At 36.7% G+C, this 16113-nt stretch overlaps 1 protein-coding gene across 1 annotated transcript in view; it reads left to right on the top strand.

Moving 5' to 3' along the window:
* The first annotated feature begins 328 nt into the window (after positions 1 to 328).
* LOC131428784 (protein bicaudal C) overlaps positions 329 to 16113 on the top strand; it is a 56317-nt gene continuing 40532 nt past the window's right edge. The window contains exon 1 of the mRNA XM_058592828.1: positions 329 to 569. The gene's annotated coding sequence lies outside the window, so the exon portion shown is untranslated. The remainder of the gene's footprint in view (positions 570 to 16113) is intronic.

Raw genomic sequence — 16113 nt, 5'->3', positions numbered from 1 at the left:
AGTATCACGCTTATATCACTTAAACATTAAATACCTCATTTTCGATTAGAAATACGCGGATTCCAAAACGTGATTCGATAAGAAATGCCGGCTAAAGGGTTAACAATTCGATCGACATTGATCGTACAGTTTTTATAGCACCGATGTTTATCAAGAGCGTAACAGGAAATGATTGCACTATTCACATCCCTCCCGTTCTCCTTCTGGTTCTCTAATCTCTCGTCCCGAGCAACAGCATCCATCTCACTTTCCCCTCACGATCGGGCCTATTGGGTACTGGACCTAGGGGATCTCACTCTCACGTCTATCAGTTCAATACGACGCCAGATCGTCAGTGCGATCCGATGCACCATACTGCTATTAATTTTGTGAAAAATTGATACCCAGAGTAGGAAAGCGGGTAGCCGGCCAAATCGAGTCGAGTCGCATGTTTTTTTTATGAAGTGAACAATCTGCATGCACAAGTTTAGATTTGCGACTTCGAAAAGTATGTAAGTTAGTGATCATCTTAGAAAGGAATCATCGGGGACGCGATCCAACTCAGGCAGTTGCTGTACGATCTGATTTCGGTAAGACCTCATTGAATGACTTAGTGATGGTACCACCAGTGACCGGTCACTGTACTGAATACTAACACTAATACAAACAAACGCTGCAGACTGAACTCGGGTTCGAGAAGCGCCCGTGTTATTTACGACATGGTTTGTTTTTAGTTCGGCAAAAGTTCGATGACCTAGGACTGGAGGTCAATAACCTTTAGGTTTGTGTTGGTTTTTTTCCCGGTCGGCGCAAAAAGATGTCCATGAAACAAATGCCGCCGAATGCTTAGTGCATCCATCAGTCTCTCGAAGTCAGTGGTTGTGATTAGTGCCTACTTGAAAGTCACTTTCTTGACCAGACTTGAAAAAAGTCGGTTTTATTTTCAGTTGAAAGAGCAAAGTTTTCAAATTTCCGTGTTTCTTTACCTACCGTGAACTGAAGTTGATCGTTAGCAGATAATATTTCAGGTAAAGTTTGGTTATTTCTAAATAGTGAGATTCAGTAAAGCATGTGCTTTGTAAGTAACACTGGTTCACTTGTTCTATTGTAACTTATAAATTAGTTTAAACCTTGCTGAAGATTTTCTCTTGATGTATTTTGTCTTACTAATTCAACGGATCGTTCACAGAACAGAAACATCAGGCTTCTGATTTCTTGATATTTTTTTTTTTCATTCAAGAACTATTATATAAGTGTTATATTTATAACAAGCATTACGGTATCTAAAATTAGATAGAACCAAGTTTGAAACTGCTAGTGAAATTAGTTGATGAGTCACAAGAAACCGATTGCAAATTTGCTGTAACAGAAAATCACCTTCTACAATGGAAGGAATTACCGAAGCTTTCGTATACCTTGCTATTGAATGATTGGAATTCATCGAAATGCATATATCGATGCAAGTTGATATCATTTTCACTACATAAATTAGATTTATAACAACGACATCAAGAGTTATTTAGTATAATCGAGCGAGAAATAATCTTGGTTTTGATACTTATTACACAGATAAAAATATATTGTAAATTTCCATATTTTTAAATGCACTCATAGTTATTCGTCATTTCAATATAATTTAGAAGCATAACTCAACTTTTAATTAAAAATATAGGAAAATCAATGCATTCCAATTCAGTTTTACATCGATGATAGTTTTTTTTATCATTTTTTCGATTCAACTGATATCTATGTCATATGCCTATCGATTTACATGTCGTGTAGTTCTTATCATTTTATACCTGCATATTTACTATTTGTAAGTTCCTGCAGTTTCCCCTTCGGAGCTAAAAAATTAAGTAAATGAAATATTTATCTAGTTGGAATAAGTTAGGAAAGTATAGTAGAATTAAGAGGAATGTTTTTTTCGGACTATCATTTTCTGAAGCATTCCACTAAGACTATCTACAGATGTTCAGTTGTTCTGCAATAGTTGATCAGTTCACTAATGGTTATCAATGAACAAAATTTCATGCCTGTCTTCGAATACAGAGGCCATAACCTTGCCTGCCGATATTTGAACCTTCGGATGATTTCGTCAGCTTTCATCAGCTGCTATCGATGTCAATTCGTCGTACAATGATGAATCCATGTTTCATCCATTGTAACATATTGAAGCGAAAATTTCAAGTTTTTATACTTAAACATGGCCAAACATGGCCTCTCTCTATAGAAAGGTAATCAAATTGTCGGAAAACCCGACTTTCGGTCGGAGCCTCGCAGACCCCTAGAGTTATATATAATGCTCGTATCTGTACTGTATTTTACAGTATTGTACTGTATTTTCGACCCTAATACTGCGTACTGTTTTTGCCTTTCTCATATTGTAAGGTTATGCAATCACTGTGAAAACCGACTTTTGAACCGAGGCCAACCATTCGACTCAATCACAATCACAAAATGTCTATGTGTGTGTATGTGTGTATGTGTGTGTGTGTGTATGTATGCGTGTGTGTGACAAATAATGTCACTCAATTTTCTCAGAGATGGCTGTACCGATTTTCACAAACTTGGATTCAAATGAAAGGTCTTGAGATCCCATACAAAGTTCCTGAGTTTCATATGGATCCGACCTCCGATTCCGGAATTACAGGGTGATATGCACCAAAAAAAAGGAAAAAAATAGTCACACACGTTTCTCAAAGATGGCTGAACCGATATTCACAAACTAAGATTTGAATGAAAGGTCTTATAGCCTTATACAATTTTCCTGAGTTTTAATTGGATCCCATTTCCGGTTCCGGAATTACAAGGAAATATGTGAAAATTTATAAAAAAAGATGCAATCAATTTTCTTGGAAGTTTCTGGACCAATTTTCACAAACTAAGAAGCAAATAAAAGGTCTTGAAATTCTTTATAAAGTCCCCAAAAAGTTGATCCAGATCCGACTTCCGGTTCCGGTATTACAGTGCGGTTGATGAAAATTTTCAATTTCATGAGTATTTTTTCACAAGCGATGGCGAAACGAGGTGCACATTTTTATAAAACTTACTGCTGAATTGATCCAAGTGACGGATCTTATTAGTTAGTGATTATATAAAACAACTTTTGAACTACTAGTCCCCGGTTTCCGCTTCCGAAAGCACCGGTAATAGTGGAGAAAATCTCCAAAAACGGAGCTCCCGTCGATTTCTCAGCCGTTACGTTACGGTTACGCCGTTTTTCACGATTTATGATTCAAATTAAAGCTCTCATTATCTTTAAATATACTGTGCAATTTCATCCCGATCCTACTTCCGGTTCCGAAATTAAAGGGGGATGAGTGTCAAAACATTCAAATTCAAAATGATGATGCAGGGGAACGGGTATAGCGTGATGGGTAAGTCGATGCCTTTCACGCTGCCCACCTGGGTTCGATTCCCAACCCCGCACATAGGGTCAGAAATCTTTTCTAGCCCGAAGAGGTGAATGACAACAATGTTAAAACCTCTATAATCGAAAAAATGACTATGCAAAACTGGTACGTGACGGTACGTGCGGCTTTGCTCCATTCACAGCGTGCCTTATTCAATTTCGTGCAGGGTTTCCACATTAAAATTTATATTTTTCAGGTGAAAAATATGTAAGTTTCTAATCCTTTTATTCAATTTGTACCTACTTGTTAGTGTTTTTACAAGATCATGATAACGATGCTTTTCAATAAAAGTGCACTTATTGCCTTTCTCAAATAGAAAGTTTATACAATCACTTGAAAAACTGACCCGAAAGGTTAAGTGTTGTATATAATTCGACACAGTTAATCGAGCTGAGCAATGCATGTGGGTGTGAGTATGTGTCAAATAATGTCACTCATATAAAAAAATCTCATAGTCGTGTAGGTTGCTATTGAATTTCACACCGTCATTTAGAGCGACGAAATGTAAAATTCTTCTAGATTTGGCTTAAAACTGATTCAATTTGTAGGCTATATTAGTTACTTACTAAACGAACCAACTTTGGTTATACTGGTTCCAAGTTCCTGGTTACAGAAGTACCAGAAGTGGCAGTCAAAAAGCTTAAAACGAGACTTACTCAATTTTCACATGATTTGATCGATTTCCACCAACAGGCTCAAATAAAAGTTTCTACAGTCCGGTTTCAGTACTATAGGGTAAAGTGTGTTTAATTATTTAGTGCGACGATGCAAAATAAAGAAAAATTCTTATCAACTTGACATAACTGTTTACAATTTGAAAAGGTTATGTTAGTTTATACCCAAAGAAAGTGCCTATATTTATTCAAGATTGAAAAAAAATTCTTCACAAAATCTTCTGGTGATATTTTTGAAAATATTAGTAATGTGAGAAAGGCATCATTACACCACTAGGTGAATTAGAACAGGTTTTACCCTCAAATGTACTGTATTTTAATTTGTATTGTATTTTTACTCTGAAATGTACTGTATTTCTCACACTAGAAAATAATACAGAATTTTGAGTCATTAACGCATCGAATTTCGATTTGTGGCAGTACAAAACATCAGAAAAAACAGCGACAACACGTAGCGAATGTGAGTGTATGTACATGCAAACAGAAATTTTTTCTTTAATCATTCTTGTTCAGAGCGCGTAACAACAATTTAGCGAAATATTGATGATTAAAAAAAAAAGAAAAATGTCTCAACCAAAACGAAAATATATACTAAATCAAAATCATCATCAAAAATATAAGCTTCTATAATAAATAAATAAAAATTGAGATTATGGAAATAAATCATTTTATAATTATTTGCATTTAACGATTTGTTCAGACGTACAACCGTATTGAAATAGTTTTACATTTTATCAGTATCTAACGAGAAAAACAAATACAATTGCGTGATGAAAACCGCGAAAAAGGCTACCGAAGATACCGGATTCAAACCCGTAGCTAGCTCATATCAGAGGAAATCCTTTTGCCAATTAAACTACCATGCATGTGAAATATCCCAAAACAACAGACCAATTGAGGACTGAAAACAACTGGTGGAATTGTAGATGTGACTACAAACGAACGCTGTGGCGCCTGAGCACAACTGAACATGCTCGTTTATTTTGTTCAATTAGGCTGTTTCTTTGAGTGTTTCCCAGGCAAGATAATTGATTTGGCAAAACGATTCACCCGGATTGGAGCTATCTACGGGTTCGAGTCTCGTCTCTGTGGTGGTTTTTTCGCGGTTTTCATTACATAATTGTATTCGCATGTCAATTTTTAAATATTTTTTTCCACGTGAGACGCTGATCAAATTTATTTGGTTTAGTTTTTTATTCATTATTTTCAGAAAAATGCGTACTGTAAAATGTACTGATTTTTTATAATCGATGTACTGTATTTTCTTGATTTTTACGCAAAATGTACTGTTTTTTTGTTGAAAGAAATATAAGAGCATTAGTTATATACCATTCGACTCAGCACGATGAAATCGGAAAATGTCTATATGTGTGACACTTCCGGTTCCGGAGATATGTTGATATAAGTGACGTAACCGACGAAAGGCATTAGTTTTTTCGTGCTCAATTTCCTTGAAGATGGCTGAACCGGTTTCTACATACTTAGGCTCGTTTTAAAGCTACTTTCAAGTTTTTGATCAAGTTCGAAGGTCAAATGACTTTGAATTCTGGTTCCAGAAATATAATGGTAAAAGTAACGTAACCAACAAAACGTGTCGATTTTTTCGCGCTCAATTTTATCGAATATGGCTGAACCGATTTCAACAAACTTAGGCTCAGTTGAAAGCTATTAATACGCTTTTTAATCAACTTTGATGATCAAATGGCTGTGATATATGGTTCCAGAGATATGATGGCATAAGTGATGTAACCGACAAAACGCGTTGTTATTATCGCGCTTAATTTTCTCTAAAAAGCCAAAACCACTTCTAACCAACTCAAGCTAATTTAAAGGTCACTATTGTGCCATAGATCAAAATTAAAGATCAAGTGACTGCGATTCTTAGTTCCGTAGATATAATGGTATAAACGACGTAACCGAAAAAAAAGCGCTATATTTTTTTGCGCTCAATTTTATCGAAGACGGCTGAACTGCTTTCGACAAACTTAGGATCGTTTGAAAGCTACTATTAGATCATTGGCCTAGTTTGAAGATCAAATGGTTGGAATCTCTGATTTCATATATATAATAGTAGCTTAGTAACGTAACGACCAAACGCATTAATTTTTTTGGGCTCAATTTTCTCGAAAATGGCTGAACCGATTTCAACAAACTTAGGCTCGTTTAAAATTTACTATTAAGCCATAGATCAAAATCTGAGATCAAATGGCTGTGACTTGTGGTTCCAGAGATATAATGGTAACAACAAACTTAACATACAAAACCGATTTTTTTGGGCTCAATTTTATCGAAGATGTTTCCAACAAAGCTTTCAACACTGATCGAGTTTGAAGATCAAACGGCTGTGACTTCAGATGCCGAAGAAATAATGGTATGAACAACGTAACCGACAAAACGCGTTGTTTTTGTTGCGATCAATTTTATCGATGATGATTCAACTGCTTTCAGTTTTTTTTTGAAAAAAACTACTATTACATCATTGATCAAGTTCAAAGATCAAATGACTGTGACTTCTGGTTCCGTATATATAATGGTATAAGTGACGTAACCGACATAACATGTTGTTTTCTTCGCACTTAATTTTCACAAAAATGGTTGATCAAATTTCTACAAACTCAGGCTCGTTTGGAAACCACTATTGGTTCATTTAACAGGCTAGAAGTTCTAATGGCTGTCTTGGTTTCGGCGATATATTGAATGTAGATTAATCGATATCAATTGTTTTAAGCCCAATTGAGATTAAAATTCAACTGTGGGTCGATTTCGTAGATCACTTGGCTGACACTTCAGAGGTGTAATCGTGTAATTGCCGTAATCAACGCGTCATTTTTTGCAATCGTTATGATTTTTTAAAGAGGTTTTAGTCTTGAGCTCATTCGCCTCTTCGATACACAAAAGCTTTTTGACCCTAAATGTGCGGGGTTGGGAATCGAACCCAGGTTGGCTACATGAAAGGTATCGACTAACCTATCACGCTATACCCGTCCCCAGTATCCGTATAATTATTTCAGATAGTGACCTATGAGCCCAATTTATTATCAGAAATTAGTTCAATAAAGAGGCAAACAATATTTTAATGAAACTGTGTCTATAAAAGAGAAAGACAGTATCATTTCGCTGGATGGATTTAGAATAGGTTTTTTAGTTGAAATACAGTGTGTCATCAACACACGAGAGTATTTTTGCCTTTCTCTATAGAAAGGTATTAGATTTTTTTACCGCTCAATTTTCTCAGAAATGGCTCAACCAATTTCAACCAACTTAGGCTCATTATCGAGTTCGAAGATCAAACGGCTTGGTTCCGGAGATATGATGGTACAAGTGACGTAACCGACGAAACACGTTGTTTTTTACCGCTCTTATATATAAGGGTGCCAATATTTTTGGATCACCTCTAATTGCGTAAAGCGCTAGTGCTCAAAATTTTAAGCACCTCGAAGAAAGTTCCCTTGCAAATTCGGAGATGGGTAGGTTGCTGCCCGGCGGTAAGGCCATCGTCCAAGTACCACGCGCGCGGATGGTTTTAGGAAATTTTCGGTGGAAATTTTGAAAAATATCCCAAAAACATACAGACCTTTGAAAAACTTTTATCTATCTGCAGAGCAAAAATGGCTGAAAAATTCGGAGGATTTTCCGAGTGTTATCAAAAATAGCTCTAACAAATGAGTGCTTTTGTGATCTTTCACAGTTATTACACACATTTACAATGAAGCGAGTTTTCTTCAGTTCATTGCAAAATTGATCTAATTCTGTGTAAAATTTAGAAAACTTCACAAAACTAACATTTTTCCATTTATAAATTGAATTAGCTTCGTTGCGAAATAATTTGTATTTCATTTGCTACTTCCAATTCGTCAAAATGCAACGAAATCGGTTTATGAAACTCGTCGATTTTCGTTGCATTTTGACGAATTGGAAGTAGCAAATGAAATACAAATTATTTCGCAACGATGCTAATTCAATTTATAAATGGAATAATGTTATTTATGTGAAGTTTTCTAAATTTTACACAGAATAAGATAAATTTTGCAATGAACTGAAGAAAACGCGCTTCAGTTTGAATGCGTGTAATAATTGTGAAAGATCACAAAAACACTAATTTATTAGAGCTATTTTTGATAACACTCGAAAAATCCTCCGATTTTTTCAGCTATTTTTGCCCTGCAGATAAATAACAGTTTTTCAAAGGTCTGTATTTTTTTTTTATTTAAAAAGTATTTTTATTCAGGCCTGCGTACAAGCTTTACGTGGCCGAATTAGCCGATTTTTTAGATAATGGATTTTTTGAAGTGGATCTCGTTGTCACTCTTTTTCTAGGAGGAGAAGAGCTTCCATTTCTCTCCTGCGAGGGTTGAGGGGCACTTTGTTCGTGGCTCATCTCGTCCTTTATTGCCACATCGGTGGTTTTGTTGTTGATTTCCGTCTTCGTTTCGTTTTCCTTGTTGTTCGTAGTCTTGAGCTCGTTGCTAGTTGCTTTAGATGCGCCTTGTTATACATTGGTTGCAGTTGCTGGTTGGTTTGATAGTGAAACAGGAGTACTGCGCTCACTAGTTTCCATTGTTGAACGGTTGACCTTGTCTTTGGTAGAAGATATCCTTTTCGCAGTTTCGGTGAAAGGTTTACCGTAGTGTGCCGGTTGTTCACAAAACTGACATGTAACCAGCTGATTTTCATAGGTAATCAGCGTTTTACATGGATGTGTCCCACCTTGACCACAAATGATGTAAGGTGGAATTGCCTTACGTAGATGCATACGTACCACTCGCACACCATTCCGAATACCGGGGAAAAAATTCCGCCATACTTCTCTTTCGATGGAAAGAACTTCTACGTACTGCGACATATTGTCCCGAACGGACTGATCGCTGGCCTGCGGGGGAAGGTCATGCACGCGTACTTGTATGGCATTGTCCACCATGTGCACAGGAATTTTGTATTTAATGTTATCACACTTAACACTGTGCACCTCGTTGTTAACCGAAGCGAATACAATTGCATCGCTTTCACGTTTAAACATAATGTACACACAGTTAGACGCCTTGTTGAATTGAATCTCAGGTACATTATTAGCGTCTAGATGCATTCGTTCTTTAAGTAAGATTTCAATTTCATTTGCTGCTGGTCTAACTTTGCAACGCTTGAAATCTATACAAATTGAATTTGGTCTTGCAGGCCAAGATTCCGGCTTTGTTAAATCGTATTTGACCATTCCGTATACTCTATTGTTCACTGTACTGTATTGTCTTTGTTTCTGTTGTTTCGACCGTAAATGATTTGCGACCGTAAATGATTTTCGACTGTGTCGTGTGAGATGCGAGCACGAACAGGAAGGTCTGTATGTTTTTGGTTTTGGGATATTTTTTTAAATTTCCATCGAAAGTAGAAAGCTTTTCCAAGCATGTGTCTGAATGTAGTCCTTGCAGCCAGAAAAAGGCTTATTTGAAAAACATTTATCATATCATCGCATTATTTTTCCAAAGAATTGTGAAAGATCACAAAAACTTTCACCTATGATCCTACGAATTTTTCAGCAATTTTTCCCTGCAGATTTTTTTTTCGAAGGTCTGTGTGTTTTTGGTTTCGACAAATTTTTCAAAATTGAAAGGTTCTCGAAATCTCCCGCGCGCAAGGTACTTGGACGATGGCCTTTAGGTTTGAAAATTTTCGATCTTGAAAAATTACCATAGGTGGTTCAAGAAATATTTGAAATCGAAATTTTTTTTATGCCAAAATTCTTAAAACCGCATGAAACGTTGAGATTTAGTAGTATCTCGAAAAAATTTCTTTGGAAAATATCGACTTTCTGGGACTTAGACAAAGTTAGAAGAGTCCCAGAAAGTCGATATTACAAAAAAAACTTTCTTCGAGATTACACTAAATTTCGACGTTTCATGCAATTCTAAGACTTTTAGCATCCAAAAATTGTTCTGAAGGATGTCTTTATTGAACTCTAGAGCAATTTATTACACGTGATGCCATCTATATGTCAAACCGGGAACTTATGTACCGACTTGTTATATATTCAATGCATAGGGCGCTGCTCTTACAAGCCAGCTGTCGTATGTTCGAGTCCCGACCTGAAAGGATTCTTATACCGTTTTCGTTTATTGATCAGAGCAGCCCGAAAGCTGACCCAGAGTCGCCCAAACAACGTTTGATATGTTTGTTTTAGCAACCTGAGGTCGCTCTAGATCGGACTCCAATCGCGTAGTTTCGCTCTGAAAATTTTCTCGGGTCGCACAACGCATCCAGCCGAGTTTGTTTATTTTTTCTTTTTTTCATGAGTTGTTGTTTAGGGCGCGTACCACGTGTTCGTTTTACTCGGAGTCAGAGTAGCCCGCGTCTAGATTCAAAAACGAAAACGGTATTAGCGTCAGTGGGATCGTAGTACTAGTTATGCAATGATTCAGTACGCTATTAATCGACTGCAAAGTCTGTTGAAACAGAAAGGCCAAATTTCACAAAGGGAATGTAATGTCATCGGTTTGCTATTCGAAATAATTCTGTATAAAATGTTCAAAACGACGAATGTAACAATGAGAGATTCTCTTTGTGTACTTTTTCTTCCGATTATTGCGAAATATTCTTGAATTTTTAGGAAATTTCTTCAGTGCAGATTAAAAGATGATTGCTTTGGTTATTATTATATCGTTAAACAATTGGAGAGAAGGGTTGCTAAGAATGCCGTAAAAATCGAAAGAGAAAGTAAACAAAGAGAATCACTCATTGTTATATTTGTCGTTTTAAACATTTTATACAGAATTGTCGCAATGGCATGGTATCTAATGTGATTTTTCAAAATAAGACAGTTGATAGTGAAAGAAAGAGAAAATTTTAACTTTTTATGCGATATTCACCTAACCAGAGACCATTTTTGTAGAAACAGAAAATTAAAATTATAGAACGATAGTACTCAAGAGAGAGCAAGGATGTGAATATATAGAACGGAAAAGGAGAGACGTGACAAAGGGGCATTTAAGCAAGCAGAAATCTTTTATTAACTTAACTTTTACCTTCTACCAGCCCAAGTCTCTGGTATGTCGGAAAGTAGTGATAAAGGTCTTTTACCATTTACTACCCGAACCGGTTCGGACCGGTTCGCATTGTTCAGATGCCTAAGCCCGACTCCTCTGGTAGAAGGTAAAAGTTAAGTTACTAAAAGATTTCTGCTTGCTTAAATAACCCTCTGTCACGTCTCTCCTTTTCCGTTCTATATATTCACATCCTTGCTCTCTCTTGAGTACCATCGTTCTATAATTTTAATTTTCTGTTTCTACAAAAATGGTCTCTGGTTAGGTGAATATCGCATAAAAAGAAAAAAGAAATATTGACTTAGTCGTCAAAAAGAAAGAGTAAAAAAAAGAAAATTTTAACTTTAAAAATGCATTATTGTGCGCTGTTAAGAACAATGTCATTTAGCCTAAACAGCTGCACAGATAATTGACTGAAATTTAATGAATTAGTTTCAAACATATTCGATTATTGAGTAATCGAATAATTCGAAAAATCCGACATCCCTCTGCTCAAGCAGCACAAGCATTTCTAATTCGGAACGTTTGAAAGTTTAAGGGGACACTGTAATCTGTTGATTTAATCAAATCCAACTTTTTCGCTCTGATTTGCCGTAAATCTACTGAAATAACTTCCATCCGTCTCAAGCTTTTTGAATCTATATGAATCGTAAACAAGAAAACTTTCATAGTTAAGAATAGATTTCTGAATTGTCAAAATACCTCCTGAATCGACCACACGGAGCGATGTCAAAAAAAGGCGGCGCGTTCAAATATTAAGTGGATCGATTAGTATTCTGACAAGAAACTTTTAGCTTCATGAATTCCGAAAAGGTGCACTGAGTGTGTTATATACGCATAGAGCACGTGTCCCCCGAAATCGTTTTTCAAATTTGATTCCATGGATTTAGCGGGTTCAGACTCATTTGCACCCAATAGAATTACAGATCCAAACCGATATTATCTATCTGCTTATGTTTTCAAACAAATGGCACTGCCAGAGTCAGACGCTAGGCGAAAGCTATCTCGAACAGCTATCAAAATTCACGCTTTGAGCCAAATTGTATGCGTACAAATCCAAATACTGATCATCGCTTTGTTCTTATTCCCGCGTGGAAACGACAGATCCCATTACCCACATAATCTACATCCACAATTCATTTCCAGTTTTCCGTTCGAACAGCTCCGAACTGTAACCAGAAAATCCGACCGGTATTGTGGTGCCCTTTCGATTCTGTTGCCATCGAAATCTGTTTCGAAGGTTTCTGAATTAATTATAACCGGATGGCCAAAGTGTGGCAGTTCGTAGGCTTTTCTGTGGCAAATCGCACGCAGTTCGTCCACGGTATGCTTTTGTCTCACCGGAGGAAGGTTGTTCGTGTGCTTGCGGCAGCTATCCATAGAATCTATTGGCACCATTGACATCATCGACATACGGCCCTCACAATGATAGGAAAACCTTCGCCGGTTACGATTTGCGCTTTAGTCAACCGAACTGACAAAACCGACGGCAACTGCGATACGATTTACAGCAACCGGAACACTAATGGGTTCACCGGATGGTCAATTCGGGATGTTCCGAAACTTCTTGTTTGAACCATTTCATTCTTGGAGGTTGGAATTTTTTCCGATATCCAGTGAATCAGTGTTAAGATTCAGAGTATTAAGACTTTGTGATACAGTGCGTTTCTAAAATAAATTTTCATTCCACCATGTCACTGAAACCCACTCGCGTTGTACATCCCTATCAGAATCCCATCGATTAGTCAGTTTGCGATGGACCACGGTTGTCATCACAAAAGCTATTCACTTCGGAAAACTGCGGTAGCGATGTTTCAATTGTCCCCAGAATCTCTTCTGATGCAGCTTCTGATGACAATTGTTGGTTTTTCAGTCAGGTTCAACCGGGAACGATTATTAATTATTCGTAAACAAGTGTGAGAATTGAGGAAATTACATTTCAAACCTGATACAATTTGCTCACTCATCGATCCACACTGGAACCAACTGCGCTGGGAATACGGTCCCAGTTCCTACTGAGTCGAACGATGCTTTCTATTATGGGCTTGTCATACTGTAAATTTGTGCCCGAAACATTAGAGCCAACATGGAACAATATTAACATGCAATTGTCAATAACCTTCTGATTCCCGCAAATCACCGGTCACTTACAAGCGCTTGAGAAAAATAACTATAGGAAATTTTAAAAATCTGCTTGACAATGTCAGTAATATACAACGTTTCGTAATATTTTCATAGGGTTTTTAAAAATTCAGTGATCTACAGTTAACAGTGCATTAAATTAGTTCAGTGAAAATATTCTTTTACGGTTGAGTATTTGAAGGGTGGCCCAGAAAGTTTGGACGCATACTTTGGATAAACTATTAGACTACCATAACAGTCATTTAAGAATTAGCCTTATTTTGTACTTGGAGCACATATCTGTTTTCAATATTTTTGTTTTGTTTCGTCTTCTACTCGTTTGTGCATAACGGTTTATATTGAGCTGTTATGCCACCTTGCAGTTGAACATGAACCGCAAAGGAGACGTTGGTTTCTGCTATTCACACTAAACACTTTTCTGTTTTACACCGAAGTGTAATTTCTATACTGCAGAAACTTTATAATCGCTAAGCAGACTATTTTGAACTGGTAGGTGGCATAACAGTTCAACATAAACTGTTATAAACTGACGAGTGGAACACGAAACTGTCGTGATTTTCGGTTGAAGGTTGACTGCGTGTTAGCTGTTGTTCCGCCATCCTGATTGTGCGTACTTATTCCAGCTGGACTGGAGACTCGCGACTGCCGTTGCCAAGGAACTGTGGCCTACTGCCCACAGAAAATTTCGTTTTCAGAGCAGAAGATTTTGCTACTGAAATTGATATCCGTGCGTTGAACCGTTTGTTAATGGAATTAATCGTATGTGCCAGCCACTAGTAGTTTTATAGCGTATTGATGTTTGATGAAAGCTCCACCCGACAAGTTTGACGATTGGTTTAATCTCACCCACACCTCCCATAGTAAACATTGAACAGGCATCGTCCAGGTATTTCAAGCCCAATTATTATACTTGGAGGATAGTGCTTTATAACAGAAGTATTCACAATGGTCATTCTTTTGATGTTTGAATAAAATATGTTCTGTATTAATAACGATTCGATGTATTCATTTATTTTCCTGTTATATTTTATTGTTGTTGTTGCTTCTTTGATGCTTACTTCTACAGAAACGTAAAACGTTTATTATCACAACAGATTACTATTTTCAATTTTTGCCTTTATCTATAGAAAGGTAATAGCATTGCTAGAGTAACCGACTTTTAATCGGATCATCGGAGACCCTTACAATTCTACTTAGCTAGACGAAATCGGAAAATATCTGCGTGAAAATATCTTTGTTAGGTTTTTATCTCTGAACAATTTTTTCGGAGATAACAGAACCGATTTTTAGAAACTTAACCTGGTTTGAAAGCAACTATTGAGTTGTGAGTCAAGTTCTAAGACCAAGTGGCTACCGCTCCTGGTTCCGGAGATATATTGGTATAAGTGACGTAACCTAAAGAACGCATTTTCATCCCTCCGCACAAATTTTTCGGAGATGATTCAACGGTTGAAAATAAACCAATACATCTGCTACATCTTCCGAAATGTTGTTACTTCCTGCCGAACGCTTAGAATCTAAAATCAACTGATCCTTGATTCAGTTTAGTGCTCTTGGAGTTATTTGATAATTTTCTCTAACTCCTTCATGAAACGAACGAAAGAAGGTGTAAGATTGTTGTTAATGCCACGTTTATTACGAAAACATTGGGCCGTATGAATAAAACGTAGCATGCTTGAATTTCGGTAGTAAATGCTACATGTGGATCACGTTCCTGTCAAAAGCAGAGACTTTACTACACAACAACGTTCGAACATGTAGTATTTACTACAATTTTTCGGTAGGTAGCTCCAGAGGTTGCTACTCGTGTGTTTGCTGATAAAGTGAAGTAGAAAAATTAAATAAAGTGGCATTTTTGCAGCAGTAAGTACCTTTCTTGCTTTGTGCGTACTTATTCCAGCTTTTCCGGCTCCAATTCGATACGGCATGCAATAAATGCTAAAATTCGAAGGCAGCATTAACTACATGTTCGAACTTGTTTTTTTATTCATATTAAACGCGTTTTACTCTGTGGACTTTGTTTTTGAGAAGATACTACAAACAACAGAGTTTACTACATTTTATTCATACGGCCCATTGTTTCAATAGTGAAGAAATACGTCCAAACACGTAACATTAAATTCAACGGAAATATATAAATAGACTCTGTTGCGTCATTGTGCTACTGGTCTTTCTCATTGGAGAAAAAGAAAACGAAAAATGGACAACGATGGAAAACATCATGCGAAATCAGTCGTTCTAATACCTCTAAATGTTATCTAAAGAACTATTAAGATTACTTCTTTACAAATCGAAAATAAAAATCATCAGTTTAGTGCAAATCTAGAATAATTTGATTAGCTTTGTGCACTTTTCGCTATGCGAAATTCGCACCAAACGACCGCAAATAAAGCTAGTATTTGGTTGCTGCGCGTTCGAGAAAAATGTTCGAAAGCTGTTTAATATCACAGAGAATTACACAATTTGGTTCTTCTGAAAGCCGGAAAGAAATCCCGTACTGCATTTTGATAGTTTCTTTCACTGAAATATTGAGATGTATGAAATATTGTAATATTTGAGCAATTGTGTTACGATTTCATTTATGTAATGATTTCTTCTAGGTCAAGGCTCAAACTTACAAATAACTTTGACTGGCGCCATTATTTCTGAAATGCAAACGTAATCATCCATTACAAAATAGTCCTTTTCAGGACTCCAAAACCACTAACGGTCCTTTTCAGGACCCCAAAAGTAATGTAAAGAACTTATTTAGAAAACTGTTTTAAACTGCCGCTCCAATTCTGTTCTAGGAACGCAATCTTCCGAAACCGAATGGTTCTTTTCAGGACGACAAAATCTTGAACGGTCAAACGGTATCAAATCATCTAATATCTA

The sequence above is a fragment of the Malaya genurostris genome, chromosome 2 (genome assembly GCF_030247185.1).
Source record: "Malaya genurostris strain Urasoe2022 chromosome 2, Malgen_1.1, whole genome shotgun sequence".
NCBI lineage: Eukaryota > Metazoa > Arthropoda > Insecta > Diptera > Culicidae > Malaya > Malaya genurostris.
Note: the sequence above shows the minus strand (reverse complement) of the source record. Positions and strands in the feature narration are given on the sequence as shown.